Genomic DNA, 25,596 nt, shown 5'->3' with positions numbered 1-25,596 from the left:
CAGTGCACCATGACTGGCATATCAAAGGCTGTGGTATGTACTACCCTTTCTGTGGGATGGTGCATATAAAAAAAATCCCTTGCTGTTAATCAAAAAGAGTAGCCCTTGAATTGGCGACAGTGAGTTTCCTCTCTCAATATGTGTGTGGTCCTTAACCATATAACCGTAAAACAAATGTGTTGAGTGTGTTGTTAAATAATACATTTTCGTAATTCCTTCATTATAGCCATTTTCCTTGTCCCAACCAATAAGGCATAACACAAAATATTATTTGTTTCTAGGTATCTGACAAACCATAATTATAACCTGTCAACAAATGTTTTGTTTAACCATTGTGAACCAAGAAACCACTAGAGCACACTGAATTATTAATCACTGGCTAATGGATGTGAAACATTTGGTAATTTTGACATATAGTCTTATAGAGGAAACCTGCTACACTTTTCCATTAGTAGCAAGGGATCTTTTATATGCACCATCCCATAAGACAGGATAGCACATACCATGGCCTTTTAAGACTACACTGTATATGTCAAAATTACTGAATGTTTGACATCCAATAGCCGATGATTAATTAATCAATGTGCTCTAGTGGTGTTGTTAAACAAAACAAACGGGAAAACAAGCAAAACAAATTTTGTTTGGCCCAATATATTCATGGCAGGGGACAATATTTCAAAATCTTAGGTAACCGGAAGTCACTTCATGTGAGTTTTACTTAGGTAACCGATTGTTCGGTTACGTGAATATAGTTCCCGTAACCGATGAGTTAGGCCTACCTAATCCTAAAACACTTGAACTGTGGTTCTGTGCTACATTGGTGGTTCAAATGTATTTAAAAACATAAACTGATTTTCTCTTTCGTTACTTTTAATTGTAGAATGTAATTGTTCACCACGTAACCGATTGGCAGCTCTCGTGATTTTAAAGTTGTGTAACCGACAAGCGAACAGAACAATGGAAGGAAATATTTTATTTAACAACGCACTCAACACATTTTATTTACGGTTATATGGCGTCGGAAAGAACAAGGGCCCTTCTTGGTTACATGTAGTGTAGAACAAGAAAATGATACAAAACAATCATTTTGGTGTTGTGATGATCAGAAATCCACCACATAAAATAATGTCTCCTTACCCCTTTATGTTTTAAGTATATATGTAACAGGAAAGAAACAATTTTGTTTTCAGTCTAATATACTCATGATTTAAATAAAGGTCAACTCTACAAGACTGTTTCTATTTTTGGACAGTGTACAAGTGCATACATGTTCCTGAATTCACATCACAGGAAGTGACTTTTCCGTTTGAAAAATTTCTGTTCCTTATTTGTTTTCTGCAGGAAATTGGAGTAGCTGAACAATGAACGAAGGTCGTATTTCAATCAGCGCTCTGCACAAACAGCCCACCACAAAGTGAGCCATTATGAAAACAATATTTGTAACGAGCAGCATGCACAAATGAATCATAACAGCCTGATTACATTTTAAACACCAGTGGGAAAAGCCTCACAGTATATGACTGTAACTTGAATGTAAGCAAAAAAACATCTGTTATATACAACCATACACAGCGCTCACCCGGTCCATTGTCAAATTAGCCAATTGTTAATTTTTATACAAAGTGAGACTGCCCATTGTCACATTAGCCAATTGTTAATTGTTATACAAAGTGAGACTGCCCATTGTCACATTAGCCAATTGTTAATTGTTATACAAAGTGAGACTGCCCATTGTCACATTAGCCAATTGCTAATTTTTATACAAAAGCTACAAAATTTAAGTTAGCCACTATTGAATAATTTGCAAGGAAATTCTCTACAGATCAGAAAATTAGCTAAAACTAAACTTGTTCTAATTTAATACCTGATGGGAAGCAACATGTGTTGGGATGTAAGATCAAGGGTTTGATCCTACAACCCAAGGATCTCACGTGAGTAATTTACCAACTGAGTAATAACTCTGACCTGCCATGCTTTTAAAGTCACTGATCCTCAATCCTGAGGTTTGTATTTTTTTCTTTCATGTGAAATGCATTTAGAGATACTACAATACAAGGACTAAAAACACACTGAATCTGTCAAAATATATAATTAAAAACAAAAATATTTTCAAAAATAAGTAAACCAATGGTAAAAAAGGCTTAACAACCGTATCTATTTAACACTGCTAACAACTATGGTCAGTACCTTTAATTTTTACACATCCCTTATAAAAAAAAATTAAAAAATGGGACATGTCTCTTTAACAGATATATAAAGAAATGTCGACTTACATGACAATTACACTGAGGTGTAAACCGGACCACACTACCACCACTGCTATCAAGTAAATTCCATCTGGCACGTTACTGTGGCTGTAATCAACACAATCTCCTCCAACAAATTCAGAGCACCAATGACATAAAACTAACACCAGTGATTCTTGTCTTGTACGCTGTCACAGGTTCTCAAAGATGTAACGCACAGAGACATACATGTCTGTAAAACATACTTTCGTCCTAGGAGGACCGTAAAAAGTTTTATTACAGTACTACAGGGTCATGTATAGCAGCGACCAACAAGTGTAGGAGTTGTTGAACTAGCTTCCTCTCTTAGCAGCCAAATTATGTCATGTGGAGGAGTATATCTTCCGATGGTGCTAGACTTGGTTCCGAGCAATAATATCAAATTATTATGTTTAAGGCCATTCTTAAAAAAAACAATATTGTATCATTCCTAGACTTGGTTCAGAGCAATAACAACATATTATGTTTAACACCATTCTTAAAAAACCCACCATTGTTTTGTGGCTAGACTTGGTTCAAAGCAATAACAACATATTATGTTTAACACCATTCTTAAAAAAACCACCATTGTTTTGTGGCTAGACTTGGTTCTAAGCAGTAACAACAAAATATTATTTTTAATGCCATTCTTTAAAAAAGTATTCTTTTGTTGCTAGACTTGGTTCAGAGCAATAATAACATATTATATTTAAGGCAATTCTTAAAAAACATTGTTTGGTTCCTAGACTTGGTTCCAAGCAATAACAACATATTATGCTTAAGACAATTCTTAAAAAAAACATATTGTTTGGTTCCTAGACTTGGTTCAGGTCAATAATAACATACTACATGTATGTTTATGGTGATTCTTAAAACATTTATTATTTGGTTTCTAGACTTGGTTCAGAGCAATAATAAAAAATTATTATGTTTATAAGGCCATTCTTAAAAAAAGTATTGTTTTATTCCTAGACTTGGTTCAGAGCAATAATAACATATTAATCATCTAATATAAGATAACCTGTATTAAGCAGCCACCTGTCTTAAATAGCTATATTTTAATTTTGGTGGTCGCTAAATATATAGGTTTTATTGAATATATTTTAAGGCCATTCTTTAACAAAAAGTGTTGTTTTGTTGCCAGACTTGGTTCCGGCAGTAGTAATAAAATATTATGTTCTAAGGCCATTATTTAAAAAGTCTTGTTTTGCCGCTAGACTTGGTGTATAGGCAATAATAATGTGTTTTAAGGCTATTCAAAAAACTGTTGTTATTTCCTAGACAAATTAGTGCAGGGAATAATAATAAAATATTCTGTTCTAATGTCAATCTTTTAAAAAATATTGTGGTTTCATTGCTAATCTTGATACGAGCAATAATAAAATATTATGATCTAAGGTCCTTTTTTTAGGGGCCGTCCATAATTTTCAACATTTTCACGAGCTTCCCCACTGTGCGCGGGGGGGGGGGGGGGGGGGGGGAGAGAGAGAGGTAATCAAGGGGCCAGCGTACACTTTTTGGAAAATGAAAAATGTCTATCAACATTTTTCATTTGGGGATGTACACTTTTAGTGGGGGGAGGGGGTGGTCAAAAGTGTACGGTTTGTACGCTCATGAAAATGTTGAAAATTATGGACGGCCCCTTATATAACTTGTGTTGCTTTTCTGCTAGACAATAACACATGTCCTCAAGCTATTTTTACATGTAAACAATAATTCCATGGATTCATTTATCTATCTGCAATAAAGTTAAAGTTTGTTTTGTTTAACAACACCACTAGAGCACACTGATTTAATAATCATAGGCTATTGGATATCAAATATTTGGTTACTCTTATATATATAGTCTTAAAGATGAAAACTGCTACATTTTTCCATTAGTAGCAAGGGATCTTTTATATATGCACCATCCCAGACAGGATAGCACATACCACGGCCTTTGATATACCAGTCGTGGTACACTGGCTGGAACGAGAAACAGCCCAATGGGCCCATTGATGGGGCTGCAATAAAGTGATTTAAATTTATTATTTATTTAACGTTTGTTTTGTTTAACACCACCACTAGAGCACACTGATCTATTGGTCATAGGCTACTGGATTTCAAACATTTGGAAATTCTGACATATACTGGTAGTCTCAAAGGATATTTGCCACATTTTCCCCACAGACCAGCACATACCATGGCCTTTGATAATATATATATATATATATATATATATATATATATATATCATATAATATCTTACATTTTCAGTGCAATCAAAGTATGTGATATTTTTCAGATCACATACTTTGAGAATTTGATAACTTTGCAAATTAGATGTAAATTAGTCGAGGTCTCGGCACTAGGTTTATTGACATTTAAGCAAACGTACTTGGGTGACACTCCATGATTGACGTATGCATTCATAGACATTAAATAAACAAATATCAATGGCAATTTGACATTGAAAGCTGTCCAGCGTTCAGAAAACAAAAAAAGTTAGGCATAACTTTATTTTGATGTAAGGACATCCAAAATGACGTCATTCGAGTTTGACGTCATTTCCATTAAAAAATACACCGCGCCACATATTCTTACGTCATTTGAATATCTAGTAATGGCGGACTGGAATTAAAGTTGCGTGTACAGTTTACAAAAACACGTATTAAGCTTGAGCTTACATGATAAAGAGATTATTACCCTCGTGTATTTCGGTATCGTCAATATCATATATTAGGAATAAAAATAATGTATTATGCTCGTCAGAGGTTCGCATAATACAATTTTTATTCCTAATATATGATATTGACGATACCGAAAAACACTGGTAATAACCTCACTCTCTCTCTATATATATATATATGCCAATCATGGGGCACTTGATGGAACAGAAAAAAAAGCAATCTGAGATTAGGTCCACCGTAGGTAAGCACTCTACTGACTGAGCAGTACCTAAACATGTTACAAAAACTTTAAATAGATTAAATTAAAACAATTATTACGGTAATATTATTAAAAGAAATTTGTTCTATAAAATGTATTATTAATCCAGTTAAATCTATAAAAGAAAAACACTTGTTTTTTCACAATTATTGAGAAAAAAAAACATTCTAACTGAATACAATTTCAACTTTTGTCATTAGCAATCAACTAGTTTAACAAGGTAGTAGTACAGTATATGTCCTATATTTGGGGCTAGCTGGAGAGTGCGAACATTTAATTTTTGGTCTAACTTTGTCAGTTAGGATATGCTGAATGCAAATATTTTCGGTACCTTTTTTATTCTACATCTTCAGCTGCCATCTTGGATTTGAAAATGGCTACTATTTTTAGATCTTTCTTTTTTAAATACCTTAACAGGGCTCGAAGTTAAGAATTTGTCTCCCACGGCAATTAAAAAAAAAAATTGCCATGGGTGAAACGTCCCACCGACGGCAATTGTGAATCTGCCTATGGCAATTTTTTAAAAAGTGACAAATATAAACATGGCTGAAAGGCTATTTTGCTCTATGTAGATATATTTCAAATGTGCAAATGTTAAATATTGGCAGACAATGTACACCAGGTGTATATATTTTACCATTGTTGAGGAGCTTTAACCGATGGCAGAAAAGTGCCATCAGTGATGATCTCTACCTACGGCAATTTATATCTCAACGACGGCAATTGCTGTCGGTGCGGTCATTAAGTTCGAGCCCTGCTATAACTTACAGACTACTAAGAACTGTTGTTTTTTGTGTGGGAACATGTTTATTTATTTTGTGTTAAAGAGAGGGGGAAAACACGGTAAACAGAATTATTCTTTAATATTTATTTTATGTCTACATATGGTTTTAATTCATAAGTATTTACAGGCCTATATATATATTTTTTTTTTTTTTTTTTTTTTTTTTTTTTAATAAATAGTTTATTGCCCCAGAAATATGTTATGATGGTGTGAGGGTTGGGGCCCTGATTTCACTACCTTACAAAGTACATAGCAAACAATATAAAAAAGGAGCAGTGACAAAAGTGGAAATAAAAAGAAGATTGAAAAGAGAAAACTTAAAATGAAGTTATAGATATACTTCCAAATTGGCGTCATACTTAAAATTATACACATAACAAAAGTACTAAGTGTCTCAGTTGTGGCCTTCTAGAACTTTTAACCATGGTTCCCAATTGTCGTCGAATTCTGTATGTAAACAGTTTTTGTAATATATATATTTTTCTATTTGTAACTTATCTTTAATAAAATTGTTGATACCAGTTTCATTTAGTGTACTCTTTTGTAATTGACCAGTTTACAAATATATGTTTACTATTTATAATTCCAAATAAGACTGTGTTCCTATTCAACTGGGTATAATCACCTTTTTGTAATAACCATTCAATGACTTTAGGACTTTAGGACAGTCATAAAGTAGATGCTGCAGTGTTTCTGGTTCATGTGAACAAAAGTTACACATACTAGAATCAATCAGTTTTATTTTATTTTATTTTACAGGCCTATATTTGCCCTCCATGTCTCTAACAGAAAGAAAGAAATGTTTTATTTAACGACGCACTCAACACATTTTATTTACGGTTATATGGCATCAGACATATGGTTACGGACCACACAGATTTTGAGAGGAAACCCGCTGTCACCACTACATGAGCTACTCTTTCCGATTAGTAGCAGGGGATCTTTTATTTGCACTTCCCACAGGCAGGATAGCACAAACCATGGCCTTTGTTGAACCAGTTATGGATCACTGGTCGGTGCAAGTGGTTTACACCTACCCATTGAGCCTTGCGGAGTACTCACTCAAGGTTTGGAGTCGGTATCTGGATTAAAAATCCGATGCCTCGACTGGGATCCGAACCCAGTACCTACCAGCCTGTAGACCGATGGCCTAACCACGACGCCACTGAGGCCGGTTGTCTCTAACACTACATTAGCAATCAATTTAAAGGCGCAGATCCTAGTTTCAGCCATAAAAAAATGGATACTAAGTTTGGTTAATCTACAAACCTGTAACACATCTGTATAATGTTATGATAAACCAAGGGTCAGTAAAATTTGGAAATATTTCATAACTGTTACTTCTCAGAGGTATGTGCATTTTCATAATTATGGAAAATATATGTATTACAAACACCAGGATGACCCAAAATCAACAAATCTATAATCCGTCCCATCATTCTATAAAAATGTTTTTTGTAAATAATTTCAATCCGTCCCATCATTCTATAAAAAATGGTTTTTGTAAATAATTTCAATCCGTCCCATCATTCTATAAAAATGTTTTTTGTAAATAATTTCAATCCGTCTCATCATTCTATAAAAAATATTTTTGTAAATAATTTCAATCCGTCCCATCATTCTATAAAAAAAGAAATTTGTAAATAATTTCAATCCGTCCCATCATTCTATAAAAAAAGAAATTTGTAAATAATTTCAATCCGTCCCAACATTCTATAAAAATGTTTTTTGTAAATAATTTCACTTTGGTTTGGTATAAGAAGAAAAGTAAAAGTGTTTTGGATATAACAAAAAAATACTATTTTTTGTGTTCAAATTACAAATCAATTGGCTCAGAAATAAATAACTTGTAGTAAATTCCATAGTATGAAAAATGGTGTTCCCTGTGGGACGGCCTGTAAACAATAAAATGGTGTTCCCTGTGGGACGGCCTGTAAACAATAAAATGGTGTTCCCTGTGGGACGGCCTGTAAACAATAAAATGGTGTTCCCTGTGGGACGGCCTGTAAACAATAAAATGGTGTTCCCTGTGGGACGGTCTGTAAACAATAAAATGGTGTTCCCTGTGGGACGGTCTGTAAACAATAAAATGGTGTTCCCTGTGGGACGGCCTGTAAACAATAAAATGGTGTTCCCTGTGGGACGGCCTGTAAACAATAAAATGGTGTTCCCTGTGGGACGGTCTGTAAACAATAAAATGGTGTTCCCTGTGGGACGGTCTGTAAACAATAAAATGGTGTTCCCTGTGGGACGGTCTGTAAACAATAAAATGGTGTTCCCTGTGGGACGGCCTGTAAACAATAAAATGGTGTTCCCTGTGGGACGGCCTGTAAACAATAAAATGGTGTTCCCTGTGGGACGGTCTGTAAACAATAAAATGGTGTTCCCTGTGGGACGGCCTGTAAACAATAAAATGTAAGAAATGTCTGACTTCAATTACTATGCAGGGGGTGGGACGTAGCCCAGTGGTACAGCGCTCGCTCGATGTGCGGTCGGTGTGGGATCAATCCCCATTAGTGGGCCCATTGGGCTATTTCTCATTCCAGCCAGTGCACCACGACTAGTATATCAAAAGCCGTGGTATGTACTATCCTGTCTGTGGGATGGTGCGTATAAAAAAGATCTCTTGCTGCTAATTGGAAAGAGTAGTCCAGGAAGTGGCGACAGCGGGTTTCTTCTCTCAATATCTGTGTGGTCTGTAACCATATGTCTGATGCCATATAACAGTAAATAAAATGTGTTGAGTGTGTCGTTAAATAAAACATGTTTTTCTTTCAATTACCACGCATGTTCAAAACAGATATAACAGTGAAAAAACCTACAAACACGGCAATGTTTAAAAACTAGGGTCCGTGACTTACAAATGTACAAACGTACAAATGTACGTGTACTTTTTGTGCATCGGTATTTAGTAGACCTCCATGCCCCTACCCATGTGGTATGGTGAATCAGCAGAACAGATTACATATTGATCTAGTCATGAAATAACGTACGTACAGATATCTGATGTCAGCTGATACCATGATCGAACAATACACACTGTATCACACACTTAAGAGGTCAGCCAGCATTAATTAATACTATTACTAACCTGGTGACCCAATCCCTCTTTTAAGGGTCAACATGGCCATGCCATTTTGTATTTAATATTTGGCTTGATTATCAGGTCATCACCAAAAAACAATCTGTTTTTTTTTTTTTTTTTTTTTTTTTTTTGATTTGACAATCTCCAAATTGATTTGACAATCTCCAAATTGATTGGTAACTGCTATTTAACAATTTGGAAAGGTGTAGTGATTAAGACATCACTTTTTAAAGACGAACTATCAATCCATCTCTCTTTTAGTCAATTTTGCATAGACAGGACAGTACATACCGCAGCCTTTGGTATAGTAGTTGTGGTTGGAACAGTAAAAAGGTCCCATGGTCAGGGCTTCTAGAATTTTTATAAAAAATTTTAAAAATGGGATCACTGATTAAAAAAATTTACTAGCCACAATTAAAAATTCACTAGCCCTACTTTACTTTAAGTTAATACAATTTTACTAAATAATAGTAAAAATCAGATACGGTACGTCACCTAAAGAGAGAGATACATATATAACTTAAAAACTTTGGAGGATGGGGGTTGGGTATTTACAAAATAGATAACTGCAACATTTGACAAAAAACATTTCACTAGCTGTCGGGAATGGCAATAGTAGTTATTTACTAGCCCAACATTGAATATCACTAGCCATAGGAATGGGGCTACCATAATCTAGAAGCCCTGTCTGGCATGGCAATAGCAGTTATTTACTAGCCCAACATTGAATATCACTAGCCATAGGAGTGGGGTTACCATAATCTAGAAGCCCTGATGATAGACAGGCAAGTGCTCTACCAGCTGATGTAAATGTTGCCGTTGGTAACAGCTCAGTATGGAGGTGCAAGTCCACTACACTGACTTCTCTCAACAAACTCCTCTAAAACCTGGGGTGGGATGTAGCCCAGAGGTAAAGCGCTCACTTAATGCGCAGTCGGGTTTGGGATCGACCCCCATCAGTGGATCCATTGGGCTATTTCTCGTTCCAGCCAGTACACCACGACTGGTACATCAAAGGCTGTGGTATGTGCTATCCTGTCTATGGGATGGTGCATATCAAAAATCCCTTACTGCCAATCGAAAAGAGTAGCCCATGAAGTGGCAACAGCAGGTTTCCTCTCTCAATATCTGCTTGGTCCTTAACCATATGTCTGACATCATATAACCGTAATTAAAATGTGTTGAGTGTGTCACTAAATAAAAACATTTCCTTCATTTCCAGACTACAACCACATGTTAGTGAAGCTAGGTGCTGCCTTGAAATTTATTTCAAACTGGTGATCTGATTTTAACTTTTAAGTTCTATGCTTATATCTAATTAAGGTTCAAGCCCACTGTCCTGGGCACACACCTCGGCTATTTGTACTGTCTGTCCAGGACACGTGGTTAGTTGTTAGGTTTAGTGAGAGTTAAAAGTTTGTTTTATTTAACAACGCCACTAGAGCACATTGATTTTTTATCTTATCATCGGCTATTGGACGTCAAACATATGGTCATTCTGACACTGGTTTTTTTTTAATAGAGGAAACCCGCTGTCGCCACATATGCTACTCTTTTACGACAGGCAGCAAGGGATCTTTTATTTGCGCTTCCCACAGGCAGGATAGCACAAACCATGGCCTTTGCTGAACCAGTTATGGATCATTGGTCATTGCAAGTGGTTTACACCTACCCAGGCATTGAGCCTTGTGGAGCACTCACTCAGGGTTTGGAGTCGGTATCTGGGATCGGATCCCATGCCTCGAACCCAGTACCTACCAGCCTGTAGACCGATGGCCTAACCACGACGCCACCGAGGCCGGTAAACCCACCAACGACGATCAATCCCAAACAGACCGCATATCAAGCGAGCGCTTTACCACTGGGTTACGTCCCACCCCGTGGTTCATATAGCAAGTCAAAACAGATTTTATATTATGAAAAAAAAAAAACATGCACACTTTAAATCATTGGCTTTGTAAATGTTAATGGCCTGCAGAGAAAGAAAAGTGTTGATCTATATTTAAAAGGAACATCACAAGGTGCAAGCCATTTTATGACATTAAAATCAGATGTTATCTACAATTCAAGGATGTTAAATACTGTTTTCCATTGAACTACATCTCATTTCTTTTTTCCTGTCATTGTCTGGTGTTTGTTGTATGTGCAGATTGAAGATAATGTTACATCTTGAATAATGTATGTGCATTTTATATTGCTTTGTAAATTTTGCCGGCCCCAGGCTAAATGTACGGGTACCCCTCCTCGTACATGTACTATATAGTTACATATGATGAGTTCAGGCACAAAACACGATATAAATCGTTTTCTTTCTAGTTTTTAGTTAAAGCCATTATTGTATGTCAATAAGAGCTAATTGTAGGCCCGCCGGTTTGCTGCAAAATGTGACTGATCCTTATGAAATTGTAAAGGGTAAATCCCGTTTTTTTATTTATTTATCAAAACGTGATATACGCCAATTAAAAAACTCATTTTTACTGAAGATGAAAAATGGATATATCGCGTTTTGTGCCTGAACTCTTCATATATAAAGAGTACTCAGGCTAAATGCACAGGTACCCCTCCTCGTACATGTACTATATAGTTACATATATAAAGAGTGCTCTTTATTATATAACGTAATTATAACATATCCGACATTGTTGTTTGGGGATACCTGTGGCTAAATGCGGTCCTGTGGTAGAGCACTATATCACAATGAAACATTAGTTAACTGCGCAATCATTCTTCAACGTTTCAGCTTTCATCCTTCCCAGTCAGTGCCCCGTGACTGGTGCCTGAACCTCACTGCCCATGGTATGTACTGTGCTGTCTATGGCAAAGTGAATAAAAAGAAAGGAAGTTTTTGTTTTGTTTAAGGACATCACTAGAGCACATTGGCATTTTTGTAGTTTCTGTTTTGTTTAACAACACTACTAGAGCACATTGATTTATCAATCATCAGCTATATAGGAAACCTGTTACATCTTTTCATTTGTACAAACGGATCTTTTATATATATGCACCATCCCACAGACAGGGAGCACATACAACGTTTTTTGATAAACCAGTTATGGTGCACTGGCTGGTACGAGAAATAGCCCAATGGGCCATCCGACAGGAATTGATCCCAAACTTTACCACTGGGCTATGTCCTGCCCTAATGTACAACTGGACTGCCTGTGGGGGGGGGGGGGGGGGGGGGGGGGGGGGGGGGGGGGGAGGGGAAACGAGATCTTTGGGGGTTTGTTTTAGAAACATCATGAGTTGCAAGTCATTCAAACAAACCATCAGCTGATAAATAAAAGAAAACAGTGACAAAACATTAAGACCCCCAAAGGCCACCCTTGAAAAGTAACTGTTTACTGTAACCAAACTGCTGCTGGTAATAACTTGGTACTTGGTGATGTCTCGACCAGAAGCGGTCAGGCCCTTTATAAGGGCCCTATGGGTAACCTAGGGAGACACCACAGCATCGTAGGTCTAAAATTAACGAGCTACTATCGATTCACTAATATCAAAACCTATATTAGCTCAGCCATTTACCTTTCGACCGACCGTTCAAAAATTGCGCCAAATTCCCACAATCAAAACTGTGCACCCTTTTCTCTTTGGCATTTAACTGCTCCATTCAAATTCCATAGCACCACCAACACCCCCACCCGCCTGCTACCGATTTGATTGGGCTGCTGGTGCTCCCTTGCACCTGCCAGTGCAGGCGGTCCCTCCTCTCCCCTCCCCCCACCTTTCCTGTCATGGACGGAGGAGCCGGTCAAGGCCGACTCTTGTGCCCACGACAGGCGTGCACTACAACAGCTTGTTCTGAATGTGTACCTAAAACCCTATGACATGACATGACATGTAACCAAACAGGGAGGCCAAATCTGTGTTGTTGTATAATTTAACCCACCTCACCATGTGGCTTATTGCCCAGTCGTACAGCGCTCGTTCGATGCGCGGTTCGTGTGGGATCGATCCCAGTCAGCGGGCCCATTGGGCCATTTCTCGTTCCAGCCAATGCACCACGACTAGTATATCAAAGGCTGTGATATGTACTACCCTGTCTGTGGGATGGTGCATATAAAAGATCACTTGCTGCTAATCGGAAAGAGTAGCCCATGACAGTGTGTTTCCTCTCTCAATATATGTGTGGTTGTTAACCATATGTCTGACGCCATATAACCGTAAATAAAATGTGTTGAGTACAGCGTTAAATAAACCATGTCTTTCTTTTATTCTTTTTCATTATTAGCAACAACAGATTTTTTTTTATATGCAGCATCCCACATACATGATAGTACATACCATAACCTTTGTTACACCAGTTGTAGAGTACTGGGTAGAATAAGAAATAGCCCAATGGGCCCACCAATGGGGATTGATTCAAGATCCAGCCAGGTCAAAGTTCGAACTGCACTCAAGTTTTTATAGTGCAGTAAAAAGCGATAAATGTGACAGTGATTTGTTATCAAAAATGTGTTTCATCTTAGCAATAAATGTATGCCATTTTTTTTTAATTCAGTACCACAATGTCAAGCAGCTGTGGCTTAAAACAGGTATGGTGTACCTGTATAACTGAGTACTATAAAAAAAATCCATTGTATAAAAAATGTGCCATGAAATGTTACTCTTTCTTCATTTAATACATTGGATGTATTGGACGGGTCGAATTTGTTTTTGACATAATTTATTTTACTGCATATTGTACCTTTAGGTGTATGTTAACATTGTCACCTATGGAATTTTATTTGGTACAGTACAATCTATAGAGATGCCTAACTGCATGCAGTTGGGTGACTTGGTGACATTGGTTTAGCAATTCACTAGGAACTACGTAACACTATTTTCTTGCAACATGGCAACAAAGCCAACTGAGAAACATTCACCGTAACAAAATATAAACATCGCAGTGAGGATTCGTAAACAACGCGACACAACAATAAATGAAAGGTCATGAAATATGTAAGCCTATTTTTTTCAACAATGCTACTAAGTTGCTGTACTACGTATTTTATTTATACTCCATCCCTGCCTCCATAATGCTATTTTTGATTGTATTGTAATCTGTTCCATTGTGTGGGGAAAATTGTAAGTGATATGGAATTCTAGTATATTATATTCAAATATGTGTAATAAGTATAAGAACAATTTTGAATGATTTCCACTAGAACACCCCAGCACAGTGTTAATGTGAATGTTTAACAACACCCCAGTCCATTGTTAATGTGAATGTTTAACAACACCCCAGTCCATTGTTAATGTGAATATTTAACAACACCCCAGTCCATTGTTAATGTGAATGTTTAACACCCCAGTCCATTGTTAATGTGAATATTTAACAACAGCCCAGTCCAGTGTTAATGTGAATGTTTAACAACACCTGTCCATTGTTAATGTGAATGTTTAACAACACCCCAGTCCATTGTTAATGTGAATGTTTAACAACACCCCAGTCCATTGTTAATGTGAATGTTTAACAACACCCCAGTCCATTGTTAATGTGAATGTTTAACAACACCCGTCCATTGTTAATGTGAATATTTAACAACACCCCAGTCCATTGTTAATGTGAATGTTTAACAACACCCCAGTCCATTGTTAATGTGAATGTTTAACAACACCCCAGTCCATTGTTAATGTGAATATTTAACAACACCCCAGTCCATTGTTAATGTGAATGTTTAACACCCCAGTCCATTGTTAATGTGAATGTTTAACAACACCCCAGTCCATTGTTAATGTGAATATTTAACAACACCCCAGTCCAATGTTAATGTGAATGTTTAACAACACCCCAGTCCATTGTTAATGTGAATGTTTAAGAACGCATCAGCATATTGTTAATATGAATGTTTAAGAACACCCCAGCACATGAAAATATGAATGTTTAAAAACACCCCAGCACATCGTTAATGTGAATGTCTAACAACACCCCAGCACATCAATAATATGAATGTTTAACAACATCCCAGCACATTGTTAATATGAATCTTTAACAACACCCCAGAACATAGAAACATAAATGTTTAACAACATCCCAGCACATAGTTAATATGAATCTTTAACAACACCCCAGAACATAGAAACATAAATGTTTAACAACATCCCAGCACATTGTTAATATGAATCTTTAACAACACCCCAGAACATAGAAACATAAATGTTTAACAACATCCCAGCACATTGTTAATATGAATCTTTAACAACACCCCAGAACATAGAAACATAAATGTTTAACAACATCCCAGCACATTGTTAATATGAATCTTTAACAACACCCCAGAACATAGAAACATAAATGTTTAACAACATCCCAGCACATTGTTAATATGAATCTTTAACAACACCCCAGAACATAGAAACATAAATGTTTAACAACATCCCAGCACATTGTTAATATGAATCTTTAACAACACCCCAGAACATAGAAACATAAATGTTTAACAACATCCCAGCACATTGTTAATATGAATCTTTAACAACACCCCAGAACATAGAAACATAAATGTTTAACAACACCACAGCACATTGTTAATATGAATGTTTAACATTAGTAGCAAGGGATCTTTTATATGCACCATCCCACAGACAGGATAGCACATACCACAGCCTTTGACATACCAGTCGTGGCAAGTGGAAGAGATAGCCTTGATAAATACAAAAAGAGTTTTACACAAACGGTAACAAACTCCAGCAACAACAACAACACTACATTATGTAATATGATAAAATCACTTCTTTGTTGAGGTGTGGAAGTAATCCGTACATTGCTTACTGTACATTAACTTATCTTCCACATCTAGTTTCCGCTTGAAATCACTGTAACTGTGTGTCAGAAGCACTAGCATCAAAGGGCCACACACATTTGTGATCGTCTACAGTGAAACCTCTCAAGACCAGACCCTCAGTAAACCGGACATTTGTCATGGTCCCTTTTTAAATGTCAATACAGAAGAGAACCTCTCTAAACCGGATACCTCTTAAAACTGGACTTTTTACTTGGTCCTGAGGATGTACGGTTTAAAGGAGTTACACTGTAGTAGCCGTAGGGTCTGTACGTCTTACAGTAACACCTGTTTACTGCTTCTCCATACCAGCAAGTAAACAATAAAGTCGTGATATGAAGATTATTGAGATATTGTAAATATTTTCTACCATAATGTTTGAAGATATTTTATAGTATGTCTGAATTTGGATGGATGGATGAATAAATGAATGGATGGATGAATGGATGAATGAATGAATGAATGAATGAATGATTTAATGAATTAATTAATTAAAGGATAGATGGACGAACAGATGAATGGACAAACGAACAAACAAACAAATGGATGGATGGATGGACGAATGAATGGGCTATGAATGGATTAGAGGGTTGATAGTTTGGTAAGGGAATGACTGGACGGACTGTCGACATATGGATAGATGAATGGATGAATGGAAGAATGGATTGAATGGATGGGTGAATGGAAGAATGGACTAAATGGATGAAATGGATGGATGGATGTATGGATGGATGGATGGATGAATGAATGGATGGAAGGATCAAAATATTTAGTTTTAATGTGGATGGATGGACAGATGGATGGATGGATGGATGGATGGATGGATGGATGGATGAAAATATTATATTTTTGGATGTGAAGGAATAGATGGATGGATGGATTGATGGATAAAAGGAATGGTTGAATAGAAGGATGAATGGATTGACAAAACAATGGATATGGATGGGCTATGGATAGATGGGTGGATAGGTAGGTAGCTGGATGAATAGATGGTTCAATGGATGAATGGATGGATGGACGGACAAAAAGATGGATACACACATGGAAGGAAGGATGGATCGATGGATGGACGGATGAACACCCTGTTCATACCAACAAGCTCTGTACATTCTGTCCCAGTTAGAGACATTTTGAGATAAATGTCAAAATGAGAGACGAGACTAGAGGTACCTGGTCATTTTGACTGCGTAACAAGGTCAAGGGGATTAGCCAGTGTACTTTGATGTTTCACCGTGATTCATGTTACAATGTATTAACTGCCACTTTACAACCAATTCAATTCAACCATTCATAGAAAGCCATGTATCCACTATTCAACGATAGCCTGTGACTTACACATATTATCCATTTGATATAAAGCCAGTTAATATGTTTTTAATTTCAATGTGTCATTTGCTTACAAGGCAACAAGACCTGTATGTACGTACATCTTTACAAGGCAACAAGACCTGTATGTACGTACATCTTTACAAGGCAACAAAACCTGTATGAACGTACATACATCTTTACAAGGCAACAAGACCTGTACGTACGTACATACATCTTTACAAGGCAACAAGACCTGTATGTACGTACATACATCTTTACAAGGCAACAAGACCTGTATGTACGTACATCTTTACAAGGCAACAAGACCTGTACGTACATACATCTTTACAAGGCAACAAGACCTGTATGTACGTACATACATCTTTACAAGGCAACAAGACCTGTACGTACATACATCTTTACAAGGCAACAAGACCTGTATGAACGTACATACATCTTTACAAGGCAACAAGACCTGTATGTACGTACATACATCTTTACAAGGCAACAAGACCTGTACGTACGTACATACATCTTTACAAGGCAACAAGACCTGTATGTACGTACATACATCTTTACAAGGCAACAAGACCTGTATGTACGTACATACATCTTTACAAGGCAACAAGACCTGTACGTACATACATCTTTACAAGGCAACAAGACCTGTATGTACGTACATACATCTTTACAAGGCAACAAGACCTGTACGTACATACATCTTTACAAGGCAACAAGACCTGTATGAACGTACATACATCTTTACAAGGCAACAAGACCTGTATGTACGTACATACATCTTTACAAGGCAACAAGACCTGTACGTACATACATCTTTACAAGGCAACAAGACCTGTACGTACATACATCTTTACAAGGCAACAAGACCTGTACGTACATACATCTTTACAAGGCAACAAGACCTGTATGTACATACATACATCTTTACAAGGCAACAAGACCTGTACGTACGTACATACATCTTTACAAGGCAACAAGACCTGTATGTACGTACATCTTTACAAGGCAACAAGACCTGTACGTACATACATCTTTACAAGGCAACAAAACCTGTATGAACGTACATACATCTTTACAAGGCAACAAAACCTGTATGAACGTACTTACATCTGAGCATAACATTTTGATGAGATTTAGTGTGACGTCAAACTACATTTGTGCTAATCGTGATGACATATTACAATGAAGGCAATGTTACTCATCCCATCCTCCCAGTTACTCATCCCATCCTTCCAGTTCCTCATCCCATCCTCCCCATTACTCATCCCATCCTTCTAGTTACTCATCCCATCCTCCCAGTTACTCATCCCATCCTCCCGTTACTCATAATCATCCTTCCAGTTACTTATCCCATCCTCCCAGTTACTCATCCCATCCTTCGAGTTACTCATCCCATCCTTCGAGTTACTCATCCCATCCTCCCAGTTACTCATCCCATCCTGCTAGTTACTCATCCCATCCTTCTAGTTACTCATCCCATCCCATCCTCCCAGTTACTCAACCCATCCTCCCCGTTACTCATCCCATGCTCCCAGTTACTCATCCCATCCTGCTAGTTACTCATCCCATCCTTCTAGTTACTCATCCCATCCTCCCAGTTACTCTCCCAGTTACTCATCCCATCCTTCCAGTTACTCATCCCATCCCATCCTCCCAGTTACTCATCCCTCCTCCCAGTTACTCATCCCATCCTTCTAGTTACTCATCCCATCCTCCCAGTTACTCATCCCAACCTACTAGTTACTCATCCCATCCTCCCAGTTACTCATCCCAACCTACTAGTTACTCATCCCATCCTCCCAGTTACTCATCCCATCCTCCCAGTTACTCATCCCATCATGCTAGTTACTCATCCCATCCTCCCAGTTACTCAACCCATCCTCCCAGTTACTCATCCCATCCTCCCAGTTACTCATCCCATCCTTCTAGTTACTCATCCCATTTTTAGTTGGGGTTATTATTCAGAGAGTCGAAACAATGGTCCGAATTAACCTGTTCTTTGTTCATTTTCACCACTTTGAACTCCGGTAGCCGTTTGGTGAATAGAAAGAAAGAAATGTTTTATTTAATGACGCACTCAACAATTTTTTTTAACGGTTATATGGTGTCAGTCTTATGGGATCTTTTGTATGTACCATCCTAAAGACAGGATAGTACATACCACGGCCTTTGTTATACCAGTTGTGAAGCACTGGCTGGAATGAGAAATAGCCCAATGGGTCCACCGACGGGGATCAATCCTAGACCAACCACGCATCAAGCGAACGCTTTACCACTGGGCTACATCCCGCCCCTGGCTGTTTGAACAGTACAAGAAACTTCTATTGATGATTGCCTCTGAACCAATTAAAAGTCTGATAACATTAAGAGATGGTTATCACTGAACCAATTAAAAGTCTGATAACATTAAGAGATGGTTATCACTGAACCAATTAAAAGTCTGATAACATTAAGAGATGGTTATCACTGAACCAATTAAAAGTCTGATAACATTAAGAGATGGTTATCACTGAACCAATTAAAAGTCTTGATAACATTAAGACATGGTTATCACTGAACCAATTAAAAGTCTGATAACATTAAGAGATGGATATCACTGAACCAATTAAAAGTCTGATAACATTAAGAGATGGTTATCACTGAACCAATTAAAAGTCTGATAACATTAAGAGATGGTTATCACTGAACCAATTAAAAGTCTGATAACATTAAGAGATTGTTATCACTGAACCAATTAAAAGTCTGATAACATTAAGAGATGGATATCACTGAACCAATTAAAAGTCTGATAACATTAAGAGATGGTTATCACTGAACCAATTAAAAGTCTGATAACATTAAGAGATGGTTATCACTGAACCAATTAAAAGTCTGATAACATTAAGAGATTGTTATCACTGAACCAATTAAAAGTCTGATAACATTAAGAGATGGATATCACTGAACCAATTAAAAGTCTGATAACATTAAGAGATGGTTATCACTGAACCAATTAAAAGTCTGATGACAGAGGAATGTTTGTGCAATTTGGACTGGTATGCATATTCAACGATATATAATCCACATTATTGCTTATAATATCAACAAGTATATTATTATATTTAATTAATAAAATGGTTAAATGTGACAGCTATTATATACGAGTACAGACATTTTGTTCCATCGCAGTGAATACCCCCTCTGGCTAGCCGGTGGATACATAATACTTAACGTGTTATGCCAGGAATTAGTCTTAGAACTGAAGAAACAAATGTACCTGATTTTTTAGGGATGATGAAACAGGCATGAATTATTTCAATGTTCTGTTATAATATCCATCCCAGTAATTAAGTCAGCAATAAGTATATATTATTTTTTAGTACAAAATAAACCACCATTGTCAAAGTGTCGAAATAACTATCATGTTTTGTCCAAAGAAAAGAAAATTATCACTTAGGTATCGTGAGTGATCGTTTTTGCTCCAACATAGCCTAGTAGTGTGCATTTTTTTTCTTTGGATTTTTTAAGAGAGAAAAATACTATAACCCTATTTTGTTCTGTTAATGACAACTGAAATATATTTAGTCAAATAGTTTATTAAATTATCAAGTCATTTATGTTGTTTTACAAGTCCAGTTGATCAAAGGGAAGCGCCTTGTCGTAAATTACTGCATTTGTTTACACTGTGCATACAAGAGTTGGTAAGAGCTGACGTCACTTCCTTCCAAGCTAGAATACTGCATGTAATAAAAACTAAATAAAATGACTGCCCCCAGTTAGCAAAAATAATCATGTTTTTTTTATTAACTCTAAAATTATGCAATGATAATTTTCTTTTCTTTGAGATTGCATAATTGGTCAGTTCTGTGATTTCAGATGGGAAAGTCTACTTAATCAAAATTTTTACAGAATTATTTACTGTGTTGGTGGTCTGGGTGTACATCTTTCCAACACATACGTCTCATATTTGACTTATCCTCCCCTTTATGTGATAGCCATTACAGTTGAGTACAAGATGAACTGAATAAAAACACAAATAAACAACCGAGATAACAAATTTACATGCCCAGGACAGGATGCTTGAACATTACACAAAACATTCCCTTGATTGAGTGATCTCCATGGCTATCACTGAACCAATCGAAAATCTGATAACACTAAGTGATGGCCATTACAGTTGAATACATTCAGGATATATGTCATCACCAGTTCTTCGCCCGATGATGGAGATAACACATCCTGTATGACACACACATCTTATGATTCAGACACTATTAATGTACACTACAACACTTATATCACAAAAAAATAACTCTGATTTGTTTGACAACACCACTAGAGCACATTGATTTATTAATCATCAACTATTGGTTAAATTTTGTTTTGTTTAACGACACCACTAGAGCACATGGATTTATTAATAATTGACTATTGGTTCAATTTTCTTTTGTCTAACGACACCACTAGAGCAGATCACTGTTTGAGATTAAATTTTTTGGGTTGTATCCCAGTTGGATACTAACATTTCAAAATCTGGTATCCCACCTGAGAATTTAGTATTATATGGCATCCCGGTGGGATACTGGGTTCTTGAAGTCTGGTATCCAAAATTAAATTCTGGTATCCCCGGGATATCGGGATACCTTTAATCTCGAACACTGCACATGGATTTATTAATCATCGACTATTGGTTAAAGTTTGTTTTGTTTAATGACACCACTAGAGCACATTGATTTATTAATCATCGGCTATTGATCATCAGCTACCGGACACACAGAGAGGAAACCTGCTGCTGCCACACAAGGGGCTATTCTTTTTGATTAGCAGCAAGTGATCTTTTATATATGCAGCATCCCACAGACAGGATTGTACATGTACGATGGCCTATGTCACCCCAGCACATTTTAGACTATGGCTACTTGGTTTCTTAACAATTAACATATAGATATTTTAGTACTTGGTAGAGTTAACATTTGCTTAACTACACCACTAGAGCACATTTTTTTTATTAATCATTGGCTATTGGATGTCAAACAATTCGTAATTTTTATATATAGTCTTAGAGAGGAAACCCGCTACAGTTTTCTATTAGTAGCAAGGGATCTTTTATATGCACAATCCCAAAGAAAGAAATGTTTCATTTAACAACACACTCAACACATTTTATTTATGATTATATGGTGTCAGGCATATGGTTAAGGACCACGCAGATACTGAGAGAGGAAACCCACTTTCACCACTTCAAGGGCTACTCTTTTCGATTAGCAGCAAGGGATCTTTTATATGCACCATCCCATAGACAGGAAAGCGCATACCACAATCTGCCTATGATATACCAGTCATGGTGCACTGGCTAGAACGAGAAATAGCCCAATGGGCCCACCGATGTAAATTGATCCTAGACCAACTGTGCATCAAGCGAGCGCTTTTTCACTGGGCTACATTCCACACTCTAAAATATGACAGAAGCAAAAAAAAGAAAGGAATGTTCTATTTAACGACACACTCAACACATTTTATTTACAGTTATATGGCGTCACACATATGGTTAAGGACCACACAGATTTTGAGAGGACACCCGCTGTCGTCACTACATGGGCTACTCTTCCGATTAGCAGCAATGGATCTTTTATTTGTGCTTCCCACAGGCAGGATAGCACAAACCATGGCCTTTGTTGAACCAGTTATGGATCACTGGTTGGTGCAAGTGGTTTACACCTACCCATTGAGCCTTGCGGAGCACTCACTCAGGGTTTGGAGTCGGTATTTGGATTAAAAATCCCATGCCTCGACTGGGATCCGAACCCAGTTGTTGACCAGCCTGTTGACCGATGGCATAACCACGATGCCACCGAGGCTGGTATATGACAGAAGCATTAGCTAAACAGTATAAGTTCTGTCAGTGGTGGGTTCGAATCCCTGATATGAATGAATCCCTGATATGAATGAATCCCTGATATGAATGAATGCCTGATATGAACACATAAAACGTTCAAATTGCAGGGATTCTAGAATTTGTTTTTAATCCACTAGCCATGGGATCAGTTATTTTTAAAATTTACTAGCCATGATTAAACATTTACTCATATTTACAAAATACACTTAACTGCAACATTTGACAATTTTTAAATTTACTAGCTGTCAGGCATGTCAATAGTAGTTATTTACTAGCCCAACATTGAATATTACTAGCCACGGGAGTGGGGCTACCATAATCTAGAAGCCCTGCACAGGTGTTGATTCTTGAAAAATGATCAACACCTAGAACAAATAGTGTGATGTCACAGGTATGGATTAAAATAAATTAATTTAATAATTATGCACTGCATCATTCAATTGCCTAAAAAAAAATATCTCAATTATGATTAAATCAAGCTAATTTCCCTAATTCCATCAGACGTGAGCCCAGACTAAAAAACATGTACTGTAAGCAGCCACCTATATAAAGCGGCCCTCACATATTAGCCAGCATCCACACAATTTTTCTAATCGCAGGAGTCGCCGGGGGATTTAGAGCCCGTGGATGATTCGGGTGAATTTCATGTCTGTGATGTGTACTCTCACATATTAGACGGGGCCCGGGCGGTGCCCTTTAAACATTGGATCGCAGTGGAGACAGCACAGCCACCAGGGCGTCAGGATGATGCTGCTAGATCAAAGAACAGGTTGATAGGCGATTGATGTCAGGCTACCCCCTGGCGCCCGCAATATATATAGATGCTTTGTATAAAGTTGCGGGGGCCATTTAGAAGCCGCTGGGGGGAGCGGTCGGGACCAGTGGGACGCCCAGCTGATGTTGTACAAATCGTCCGGGATCTGTGAGGCTATCATAGGGTGGCTGTGAGGGGCCCGTGAAAATCCCTGGTCAGTTTCCGGCAGGCCGCCAGGCGGGGCCTTAGCTGCATGTCTACAGGATTGCCACGACCTAAAATCGCGCTTGGAAAATCGTAGATTTGGGAGTCAGGTTTTCACACCCGCGGAGTTTGGGCGACCCCTAAAAAGCACAGCGGAGCCCGTAGAAATGGGGCAGCATCCAGCCGGACGCCTCGCAAAAATGCCCTTTTTGGCCTGGTTTAGGAGTCGCTCGGGTACCGCGACCGGTATGTGAGGGCCGCTTAAAGGCTCAAACACACATGCATTTTTAAAATATGAAAAATGCATCTTGTGATATTAGAAACACCAGGATGGCCAGAAACACTGTGGTTCTACGGAAATGGACAATCTAAACAATAAAATATAAGTAATGTTTGATTTCAGTGATCATAAATGGCTCTAATAGTGAAAAATATGCCTTAGTGTTTAAAAACTATGGTCTGTCCCTTTAAACTAAGCACAACAGACCCTTAAAAGCAATGCCACACAATATGAGTGCATCATACGAGAGAAGTCGTTTGCATGGCAATTGATGAAATCATGTTTGTCTTGTAACAACTGGTTATTCTCCAATGAGGTGCATGTATGGTGGGCTGGGATGGGTTTTTTTTTTAATCTTTCTTTTCCTTTCTATACAAACAGACTTTATAGTATTTTCAAAACAAATGCAACTCTTACATGTGTATTATGTTGTATATCCCAAACAGGTCTTTTTTCCACTAAGCAACAATTATCTGTAACACCGTTTCCTAGACCAAATTCCTCAGAACTTCAAAGTACCAAGTGAGGACCCCCGTCTCCTCTCTACCATTCTTGATTATCACACATCAATCCGAGGTACAGATAACACATGACCTAATTATAAAACATCGTGACATGAACTCTGGAATTAATAAACTAGTGGCACGTGACATTTCTTACCAGCGCAACCGCGAGATATTCCACACTACGAGACATAGAATAACTTCTGATATGTCACGCACTTTCCGTACTGGGTCAACTTTGATTAGATTTTAAAAGAAGAGCTTTTAGTCTTTAAATTGTGATCTCGATTACATGTGCGGGTATTTAGCGATCACTCGGTAATGTCATCGTAGATTACAAAGTACCGAGACACAGATAACATCCAAAAATGTAACACATACCTTCCAATACACCACCATCCGCTGCCATTGCTGTGACGTCATATAGTCTAATTTAGGCTTAGTTCATTGGTTGCGAGGTCTCCGGGACGTTTCCCGCATTTCACGTGTTGTAACGGTAAAGGATATACAGTCAAAGTTAGCGTGGTATATGGGTCAACAATTAGACGGTGTTTAACACCGTGTGATTGTTAATACTGTTAAAATTAATGTTACACATTGCAGTCACGATGCATTAGTAATTAAATAAACGGATCGTTAATTACAGCGTTAGTATGTTTGTTATAAATGGCATAGACCTGTGTTCACGTTAAAGGGACATTCCTGAGTTTTCTGCATTGTAAGATGTTCCCGACTAATAAAATATTTCTACGATTAAACATACATATTAAATATATTTTCTGGTTTAGAATATCGGTGTCTGTATATCTAATGTGTTTCTGGTCGT

At 37.5% G+C, this 25,596-nt stretch overlaps 1 protein-coding gene across 2 annotated transcripts in view; it reads right to left on the bottom strand.

The window, feature by feature from the left end:
* Window positions 1-25,177, bottom strand: part of LOC121387435 (mitogen-activated protein kinase kinase kinase 2-like) — a 133,546-nt gene extending 108,369 nt beyond the window's left edge. The window contains exon 1 of one of the 2 annotated variants that reach the window (XM_041518547.1): window positions 25,152-25,177. The gene's annotated coding sequence lies outside the window, so the exon portion shown is untranslated. Of the gene's footprint in view, window positions 1-2,273; window positions 2,428-25,151 lie in introns of those variants that run through there. The other variant, XM_041518548.1, reaches the window with a different exon arrangement.
* Window positions 25,178-25,596: the final 419 nt, after the last annotated feature.

The sequence above is a fragment of the Gigantopelta aegis genome, chromosome 13, assembly GCF_016097555.1.
Source record: "Gigantopelta aegis isolate Gae_Host chromosome 13, Gae_host_genome, whole genome shotgun sequence".
Classification (NCBI taxonomy): domain Eukaryota; kingdom Metazoa; phylum Mollusca; class Gastropoda; order Neomphalida; family Peltospiridae; genus Gigantopelta; species Gigantopelta aegis.
The sequence above is the reverse complement of the archived record's forward strand: the minus strand, read 5'-3'. Positions and strand labels throughout refer to the sequence as shown.